Source organism: Lytechinus pictus, chromosome 4 (assembly GCF_037042905.1).
Source record: "Lytechinus pictus isolate F3 Inbred chromosome 4, Lp3.0, whole genome shotgun sequence".
NCBI lineage: Eukaryota > Metazoa > Echinodermata > Echinoidea > Temnopleuroida > Toxopneustidae > Lytechinus > Lytechinus pictus.
In genome coordinates this window covers 10,801,074-10,811,777 of record NC_087248.1, presented here as the reverse complement: position 1 = coordinate 10,811,777, position 10,704 = coordinate 10,801,074, and the positions used below count along the sequence as shown (strand labels likewise).

The 10,704-nt window shown below is 42.6% G+C and overlaps 1 long non-coding RNA gene across 1 annotated transcript; it reads left to right on the top strand.

Moving 5' to 3' along the window:
- Positions 1–323: 323 nt before the first annotated feature.
- On the top strand, positions 324–2,773 carry LOC129258451 (uncharacterized). Its single transcript, XR_010293444.1, has 3 exons — positions 324–503; positions 1,884–1,986; positions 2,652–2,773. It is a non-coding gene; the product is annotated as an uncharacterized LOC129258451 (long non-coding RNA).
- The last annotated feature ends 7,931 nt before the right edge of the window (positions 2,774–10,704 follow it).

Sequence of the window (10,704 nt, the reverse complement as noted above, 5' to 3'; positions counted from 1 at the left end):
ACCACAATGACGGTTGTTTCCTACCGGTACCCAATTAGCACCTGGGTGAGAGTGGCAAAGTGTGGATTGACGTCTTGCCAATGGACGCTAGGCCATTGTGGGATTCGAACACACGACCCTCTGATTACAAGGCGAGAGTCAGAACCGCTACACCATGGCGCTTCCAATCCTGCTTTCAGGTTAAAAAAAAGGAGAAACAGATGTTGGAGTCTGAGTCAAAGTATGAGGAAAATTCGCAACCAACTTTTTGAAATAGGGATTAGTGATACGTACAGTAAATCAATAATGATTTCGTTGAATTTTACCCCTTTTTGCAGTGTAGGTCTATGATACTTGACCTTTGTGTACGACAACCAACCAAGGATTGAACTGATTTGATAGAATGGAGTCTGACAGTCTCCCATTTTCTGTCACTCTCTCTGATGACATCACTCCACCGTTGTCCCCTGTCTTACAAGGAGAGGATCAACCTCAGAAAAGAATGAAACTCAGCCAGGATATCGGTGAGCACACTCTCTATGGAATATACATGATCCACTTGGTCTATTAGCAGATGGATCATTAACACTATCATTGCAAAACCTTGACTTGGTCTACCATCAGTGTAGTCAACTGCTCAAGTGGTCCAATCGTCACTTGGTCTAATGCTTGTTTTTGTGGATCCATTCGGGTTTGAGTTGCATACCATTCAGATTTGAGCATTTAATTCGATAGTCCAATGGTACGTTTAATGCCCAGGTGATCTCATTTCCACTTTGTCAATTTTGGTTCTTCTTTTTTCTTCATAGAGACTAAGTGGTGTTGAGCAAAGTGGATATTCATTATTAGACAAAATGGTTATTACCTAACTGGAAATTAGTCGAGTAGTAAATGTGCTAAATGGCAAGTAGACAAGATGGATAGGAGACAAAGACCGTGTGGGATAAGACCAAACTGATCAAAGTGGGTGTAGGCCAAGTGGTTACTTACTATGTCTATTCATCTGCATCGTATCTCAATCTGTAGGGGACAAATTGACCATTTTTTCTGGTTATGCCAATCAAATGTGGTAGGAGATCTCTTCAAATGATACCTATTAATCATTGCAACTACATCAGCTAAAAGCAATATCTGAGATTCCACATAAACTCTTGCTTGTTTTAATTGCTTCAGTGATTCCAGTTTGATGTTGAGTGTCTCTTAAACTATTAAATTGGAAACATGATGAAAGTAATAAAATCCATAATGTACGAGTAAAAAAATAAGTGATTCTTTAAAAGTGTGGCCGAGTAGAAATAAATTCTACCCATTACTTTTAATTGCATCTTTTTTAACATCAGAGCTGTGTTTTTCACATTGGAATCATGCAATCATTTTTCATCTTATTCATTGTATTCTGTTTATATTGACTTTTGATTGGCAATAGAATACCTGTGGAGGGGAAAAAGATTTAAAAAAAATCTTCTCACCAATCCTCACATTCATAATAGACGAAAAAAAGGAGGAATGTGAGAAAGTAGCTAGTGCCTTTGAATGAAAATGATGCTCTTATCTGGAAGAGCAAAAAAAAATAAATAAAATACCTGTGGAGGGGAAAAAGATTTAAAAAAAAATCTTCTCACCAATCCTCACATTCATAATAGACAAAAAAAGGAGGAATGTGAGAAAGTAGCTAGTGCCTTTGAATGAAAATGATGCTCTTATCTGGGCCCTGTAACATAAAGCTTTGTGATTGATCACAAAGATGATTTTTAAGATTGATCATACATAATAAGCAATACAATTAATCATAGAGTTCAGCCTCACGATCAATTGCTAAGCTTCATGTAACAGGCCTCAATCTTTGTTAAATTACCTTAAGGAATGTCAGGAAAGATTATTTTTGTTCTTGACACCTCTTAAAGATATTCCCTGGGCACCTCCAAGGTTTGAATGCTGTCGTCATAGAAGCTCCTCGTCGTGGTCACCTGAAAACAACAGTTTCCTTGGATCAAGAACACTTAGCAGGTCAGTACCACTAACTCAGTGAACTGTGATTACCTTCCAAAGACCAAGGTGTCACATATAGCTTTCATGGGGATATTGACATTATAAACCCTATGAGGACTAGGGGGCTGAATAGAACTTTCCAGAGATTACAGAGAAAATTTCTAAGGAAAAAATGGCAGTTGCAAAGTTGTCAAAGGAAAAGTATGAAGAACTAAGGATGGCAGAGGAAAAGATATCAAAAGAGGTAAAAATGTAAGGATACATCTGGCAGAGGGAAAAATGACAGAGGTAAAGATGGCAGAGGGGAAAAAATAGTGCTCTTCATCGCAATTCTCTGTTACGGCTGATTGGGGGGAAATTGAGTCACACAGTCATCCTGATGATATTGACATTCATGGAAACTATTTGAATGACAGTTGAACAAATAACATTTTGATGACACTTTGCAATGCTCATGGCCAAGATTGGGTTTGGATTTATTGGACCAATTTTTTTTTTGCCATGGGAACAAGCTTCAGCAATCAACCACAATTAAAATTTCCATGGCAGTTACCATAACAACAAAGGTCCAGTAATGATATGCATTTATATCACTGCTTATAAGGCAATGGGATCCATATGTAATATATGTTGTTCAAACTGTAATTTTATGATAAAATGCAAGTGAAACCTATCATTTTCAGGCTCTTGGAGGGTAGTCTGGTAGTGGTAGACCAGCATGAGGGATTGACGACTCAGCTGTTTGGATGTTGTTATGTTACCAGTACAGCTCTTCTTGACCAAATATCACATCTCTTCTCAACATTGAGGTAAGGTATTGAGGAAGCTAACAGGGAGCTTACAAAGATCTTGGCCGGCCCTTTAACGTAAAAGATGCATTCAATTGTACAATTAAACATATTTTTAAATCTTTGTTGAATATCATGCCTATTTTTATGCATTTGTTCATATGAAGGAGTTGTCCTTACTCTACATCACATTGACATTACTTTTATTGCCAATTTAAGATCCCCACAGGTATAGAGATTACAATATACAACTTTAATGAAATTCAGAACACTCATTGGTTCTCTGATTTGTTGTCTCGCCTTCACCTCTGGTGGGCGAGACAAATGTCATCCGTCCGCCATCAGTGCGTCCCGAACATTATGACACATAACTTTGCAAAGATAAGTCACTTTTTATCCAAACTTGGGTTGTAGATGTACTTAGGAGAATTGCATGGGTCACATGGTAAGGTCAAAGTTCATTTTCAGGCCAACGTAAAAGTTTACGGGCAAGACTCTCTTATGACAAATGTTATTTCATCCTAGTTATTTAACAATGTACTTTTGGTACAATTCTCTTGCGTGCCATTGCAAATCGCGATATTTCTGGTTATTTCCACAAGTGAGCGTGACACAACATCGCTTATGCCTTGTGCTAGTCTATGTTTCATGAACTGCCCTCAAATATAGTACACAGATTTTTGCGCAATAGCGCCCTCTCCTGGTAAACTTATGGCCACTAAGTACTTCTGTTCACTCCCATATCATGCTAGCACGCACGCTGAACGTCCTCTTATTTTTGCTCTCGTGGATTGAAGAAGTCTCCAAGAAAGTCTCTTGAACAGGGGTGTGAGAGTTCAGATTTTTATCTGATTTCAGATTTTTTTGTTTTGATTTTCAGCTTAATTTCAGCTTATTTTTGGCCTTCCTCTGTACAAAAAGTATGGGAGCTCTTTCTATTTCAGACTTTTTCAACACTCTTCAGCTTTTTTTAGATCTTTTTATTTGTGACCACTCACACCCCTGCTTGAAAGAGCTAAGTACATTTTTAGGCCGTATTTTCTTCTTTGCAACCAGAATCTTTGCCAACACTTACTTTGGTAATGTTGCTTTGGCTCGTTTAAAATTCTCTGAGCGCGACTTTTTGACTGATTTTCTTAATTGCTTTTTCTTTTAACCCAGTGTACTGCTTGTACACAGTGCCAAGCAAGGTCTTCTTCCTCCTACAGCTTCCCCGCGCTCTCTCTTGCATGAACGCTCTTTTGCTCGACTCCTGGTCTTAATTTATTCTCGTCTCGAATATTTCCTCCTTTGCTTCCCAGCCGGAGCTTTGATCTTTCAAAGGTCTCCCCTCTGTGGAATGGGGCCCTACATAATGTAAGTGCACTACGCCTCTGTGGGGGCTTTCACAACGTCCAATTGGCTTAACTCCTTGTAGTTTTTGCCTCTTTAGACCAGAAGTCTGTTATTTTTCTCACAGACCTACTGGGGTGGAGCACACCCGAGTGTTGCTTTGCTCAGGGGGGGGGGGGTGTTATTGGGGAGGCTTTCACACCCTCCCTTTGTAAATTCTTTACATTTTTTGCAGTGTGCTCTTTTGGTGTAGGATTTTTTGAACAGGTCTTGGGGGTTTTAAGCACAGCTGGACCTGAATTTGGACTAGGCCAAATCTTGCTTCGCTCGGATGTGTTATAGGGAGGGTTTCACACACTCCCTTTGGTGTAAATAATTCAACTTTTGCACAGCGAGCTCTTTTGATGTTGGAATTTGTGCACAGGTCTTGGGATTTTCAAACATAGCCGGACCCAAGTCTCAAAGGGCCGTGAACCTCCCGTTGTGCTACACTTAGGGGGCTTTCACACCACCCCAGTATTATACCCTTCCCCTTGGCACTTAGTGCTCTACTGGGTATCATTACCTATGGCTTGTTGTTGGACAACACGATTAACTTAACCTCAAGCTGTTTTGGGGACCTGTGGCCTGTTTTAGTTAATTAGAGCAAACTTATGATTACATGATTTTCTTAAGGGGGGGGGGGGGCCTGATTCAGTCCCCAACCCCCCTGTCTTCTTAGGTGTGGAAATAACCCAGTTTTTCTGATTGTTCATAGCATGGCTTCGAGATGATGACCTGTGAATAATTAACTATATTAGGTGTGCCCAGTCAGATTTTTATATTAGTTTTTTTAAAACATAGTTTATGCAGGAACTTTATGTCAATTTTCGCTCGGAGATTGTATCCTGTGAATTATATGCCTACAGGGCAATGCCCCTTGAACTGTAGGTGGACGCCAGGCCCAGTCAGATGATTTGTTTGGATTGTTTACCAGGGAAAAGGGAGGGGGAGGGATATTTTTTAAGAGTTTCAATACCATTTTGGCTGGGAGATGGTAGTCTATGAATTGTGTGTCTACAGGTTCTTCCCCCTTAAATTGTAGGTGAACAGTCACGTCCAGTCAGATGAGTTGTTGGGATTCTTGCCGGGGGGTGGGGGGGGAGTGAAATGTAGGCAGATGAGGGGGTTTATGGAGTTGGATTATTTGAGTTCTTCTTTCAAATTTGATGTCAATAGTATTTTATTTATTCCTGACTGGAATGTGACTGGTCAGTGATGTGCAAACCTATAATCTACAAAGAGGCTGCAGCTTTTTGTCATGAGTCTGATGATGCTCTTTAGCAAATCGTCAGCAAAATGTCTAGTGGCAGGTTTTTTATAACAAAAAAACTGCACCAATTCCTACTTGACAAAATATGACGGTGGTGCTTTTGCAGCCATGGTTTGTATTTCTCTGCATGAGACGTATTGCTTGCTTTCGCAAAATGGCACCAGACTGGTAAATGCAAGAAAAAAGCTGCTGTCTCTGCTTAGATAAGTTTAATGATGTTTTGTAAGGCCTTGTATGCCCCTTATTAATTTAGATCAAAAGCCTCGTCCATTCAGATTAGGAGATGTATGCAGCTTTAGATGGAGATGGTGATCTGTGAATTATGTGTCAATTGGCCCTTGCCTTCACACTGTAGTACTATCAAACTGTAAGGGAACGGCATGATTAGTAAGATTTATATATATATATTTTGAACAGGTTTAGTACATAGTTTACATACATTTTGGCTGGGAGATTGTGGCCTGTCAGTCAGATGATTTGTTTGGATTGTTGCCAGTGGTGGGAGGGGAAAGGATGTCTTTTAACAGTTTTAATACAGTTTTAGTTTTCCATTTTGGCTGGGAGATGGTGGCCTGTGAATTATGTGCCTACCGGGCAACGTCCCTTGAACTGTAGGTGAACGGTCATTCCCAGTCAGGGTGGGAGGGGAGGGATGTTTTTAATAGTTTTGATGTGTAGTTTACATACATTTTGGCTGGGAGATGGTGGCCTGTGAATTATGTGCCTACCGGGCAACGTCCCTTGAACTGTAGGTGAACGGTCACGCCCAGTCAGGGTCAGAGGGGGATGGATGTTTTTAATAGTTTAATGTGTAGCTTACATACATTTTGGCTGGGAGATGGTGGCCTGTGAATTATATGCCTACCGGGCAGTGTCCCTTGAACTGTAGGTGAACGGTCATTCCCAGTCAGGGTGGGAGGGGAGGGATGTTTTTAATAGTTTTAATATGTAGTTTACATACATTTTGGCTGGGAGATGGTGGCCTGTGAATTATGTGCCTACCGGGTAACGTCCCTTGAACTGTAGATGAACGGTCATGCCCAGTCATGGTCAGAGGGGAAGGGATGTTTTTAATAGTTTTGATATGTAGTTTACTTACATTTTGGCTGGGAGATGGTGGCCTGTGAATTATGTGCCTACCGGGCAGTGTCCCTTGAACTGTAGGTGAACGGTCATGCCCAGTCAGGGTGGGAGGGGAAGGGATGTTTTTAATAGTTTTAATGTGTACATGTAGTTTACATACATTTTGGCTGGGAGATGGTGACCTGTGAATTATGTGCCTACCGGGCAACGTCCCTTGAACTGTAGGTGAACGGTCATGCCCAGTCAGGGTGGGAGGGGGAGGGATGTTTTTAATAGTTTTAATGTGTAGTTTACATACATTTTGGCTGGGAGATGGTGGCCTGTGAATTATGTGCCTACCGGGCATCGTCTCTTGAACTGTAGGTGAACGGTCGTGCCCAGTCAGGGTGGGAGGGGAAGGGATGTTTTTAATAGTTTTAATATGTAGTTTACATACATTTTGGCTGGGAGATGGTGACCTGTGAATTATGTGCCTACCGGGCAACGTCCCTTGAACTGTAGGTGAACGGTCACGCCCAGTCAGGGTGGGAGGGGAAGGGATGTTTTTAATAGTTTTAATATGTAGTTTACTTACATTTTGGCTGGGAGATGGTTGCCTGTGAATTATGTGCCTACCGGGCAACGTCCCTTGAACTGTAGGTGAACGGTCATGCCCAGTCAGATGATTTGTTTGGATTGCTGCCAGGGTTGGGAGAGGGAGGGGGAGGGGGAAGGATGTCTTTTAAGAGTTCTAATACAGTTTTAGTTTTCCATTTTGGCTGGGAGATGGTGACCTGTGAATTATGTGCCTACCGGGCATCGTCTCTTGAACTGTAGGTGAACGGTCACGCCCAGTCAGGGTCAGAGGGGGATGGATGTTTTTAATAGTTTTAATATGTAGTTTACTTACATTTTGGCTGGGAGATGGTTGCCTGTGAATTATGTGCCTACCGGGCAGTGTCCCTTGAACTGTAGGTGAACGGTCATGCCCAGTCAGGGTGGGAGGGGAAGGGATGTTTTTAATAGTTTTAATATGTAGTTTACATACATTTTGGCTGGGAGATGGTGACCTGTGAATTATGTGCCTACCGGGCAACGTCCCTTGAACTGTAGGTGAACGGTCACGCCCAGTCAGGGTGGGAGGGGAAGGGATGTTTTTAATAGTTTTAATATGTAGTTTACATACATTTTGGCTGGGAGATGGTGACCTGTGAATTATGTGCCTACCGGGCAACGTCCCTTGAACTGTAGGTGAACGGTCACGCCCAGTCAGGGTGGGAGGGGAAGGGATGTTTTTAATAGTTTTAATATGTAGTTTACTTACATTTTGGCTGGGAGATGGTGACCTGTGAATTATGTGCCTACCGGGCAGTGTCCCTTGAACTGTAGGTGAACGGCCACGCCCAGTCAGATGATTTGTTTGGATTGCTGCCAGGGTTGGGAGAGGGAGGGGGAGGGGGAAGGATGTCTTTTAAGAGTTCTAATACAGTTTTAGTTTTCCATTTTGGCTGGGAGATGGTGACCTGTGAATTATGTGCCTACCGGGCATCGTCTCTTGAACTGTAGGTGAACGGTCACGCCCAGTCAGGGTCAGAGGGGGATGGATGTTTTTAATAGTTTAATGTGTAGTTTACATACATTTTGGCTGGGAGATGGTGGCCTGTGAATTATGTGCCTACCGGGCAACGTCCCTTGAACCGTAGGTGAACGGTCATGCCCAGTCAGGGTGGGAGGGGGAGGGATGTTTTTAATAGTTTTAAAGTGTAGTTTACATACATTTTGGCTGGGAGATGGTGACCTGTGAATTATGTGCCTACCGGGCAACGTCCCTTGAACTGTAGGTGAACGGTCACGCCCAGTCAGGGTCAGAGGGGGATGGATGTTTTTAATAGTTTAATGTGTAGTTTACATACATTTTGGCTGGGAGATGGTGGCCTGTGAATTATATGCCTACCGGGCAGTGTCCCTTGAACTGTAGGTGAACGGTCACGCCCAGTCAGGGTGGGAGGGGGAGGGATGTTTTTAATGGTTTTAATATGTAGTTTACATACATTTTGGCTGGGAGATGGTGACCTGTGAATTATGTGCCTACCGGGCAACGTCCCTTGAACTGTAGGTGAACGGCCACGCCCAGTCAGGGTGGGAGGGGGAGGGATGTTTTTAATAGTTTCAATATGTAGTTTACATACATTTTGGCTGGGAGATGGTGACCTGTGAATGATGTGCCTACCGGCCAGTGTCCCTTGAACTGTAGGTGAACGGTCACGCCCAGTCAGGGTCAGAGATGGAGGGATGTTTTTGTCTCACCTGCATAGCAGAGTGAGACTATAGGCGCCGCTTTTCCGACGGCGGCGGCGACGGCGGCGTCAACACCAAATCTTAACCTGAGGTTAAGTTTTTGAAATGACAGCATAACTTAGAAAGTATATGGACCTAGTTCATGAAACTTGGCCATAAGGTTAATCAAGTATTACTGAACATCCTGCCTGAGTTTCATGTCACATGACCAAGGTCAAAGGTCATTTAGGGTCAATGAACTTAGACCATGTTGGGGGAATCAACATCAAAATCTTAACCTAAGGTTAAGTTTTTGAAATGTCATCATAACTTAGAAAATATATGGACCTAGTTCATGAAACTTATACATAAGGTTAATCAAGTATCACTGAACATCCTGCATGAGTTTCACGTCACATGACCAAGGTCAAAGGTCATTTAGGGTCAATGAACTTTGGCCGAATTGGGGGTATCTGTTGAATTACCATCATAACTTTGAAAGTTTATGGATCTGATTCATGAAACTTGGACATAATAATAATCAAGTATCACTGAACATCCTGTGCGAGTTTCAGGTCACATGATCAAGGTCAAAGGTCATGTAAGGTCAAAGAACTTTGGCCACGTTGGGGGTATTTGTTGAATTGCCATCATATCTCTATAAGTGTATTGGTCTAGTTCATAAAACGTGGAAATAAGAGTAACCAAGTATCACTGAACATCTTGTGCGAGTTATAGTAGTTTTCAAAATCAGCACTGCTGCTATATTGAATCGCGTGATGCAGGTGAGACGGCCAGAGGCATTCCACTTGTTAATAGTTTTAATGTGTAGTTTACATACATTTTGGCTGGGAGATGGTGGCCTGTGAATTATGTGCCTACCGGGCAACGTCCCTTGAACTGTAGGTGAACGGTCATGCCCAGTCAGGGTTGGAGGGGATGGATGTTTTTAATGGTTTTAATGTGTAGTTTACATACATTTTGGCTGGGAGATGGTGGCCTGTGAATTATGTGCCTACCGGCCAGTGTCCCTTGAACTGTAGGTGAACGGTCACGCCCAGTCAGGGTGGGAGGGGAAAGGATGTTTTTAATAGTTTTAATGTGTAGTTTACATACATTTTGGCTGGGAGATGGTGGCCTGTGAATTATGTGCCTACCGGGCAATGTCCCTTGAACTGTAGGTGAACGGTCATGCCCAGTCAGGGTGGGAGGGGAAGGGATGTTTTTAATAGTTTTAATATGTAGTTTACATACATTTTGGCTGGGAGATGGTGGCCTGTGAATTATGTGCCTACCAGGCAATGTCCCTTGAACTGTAGGTGAACGGTCATGCCCAGTCAGGGTGGGAGGGGAAGGGATGTTTTTAATAGTTTTAATGTGTAGTTTACATACATTTTGGCTGGGAGATGGTGGCCTGTGAATTATGTGCCTACCGGGCAATGTCCCTTGAACTGTAGGTGAACGGTCATGCCCAGTCAGGGTGGGAGGGGAAGGGATGTTTTTAATAGTTTTAATGTGTAGTTTACATACATTTTGGCTGGGAGATGGTGGCCTGTGAATTATGTGCCTACCGGGCAACGTCCCTTGAACTGTAGGTGAACGGTCATGCCCAGTCAGGGTGGGAGGGGAAGGGATGTTTTTAATAGTTTTAATGTGTAGTTTACATACATTTTGGCTGGGAGATGGTGGCCTGTGAATTATGTGCCTACCGGGCAATGTCCCTTGAACTGTAGGTGAACGGTCATGCCCAGTCAGGGTGGGAGGGGAAGGGATGTTTTTAATAGTTTTAATGTGTAGTTTACATACATTTTGGCTGGGAGATGGTGGCCTGTGAATTATGTGCCTACCGGGCAATGTCCCTTGAACTGTAGGTGAACGGTCATGCCCAGTCAGGGTGGGAGGGGAAGGGATGTTTTTAATAGTTTTAATGTGTAGTTTACATACATTTTGGCTGGGAGATGGTGG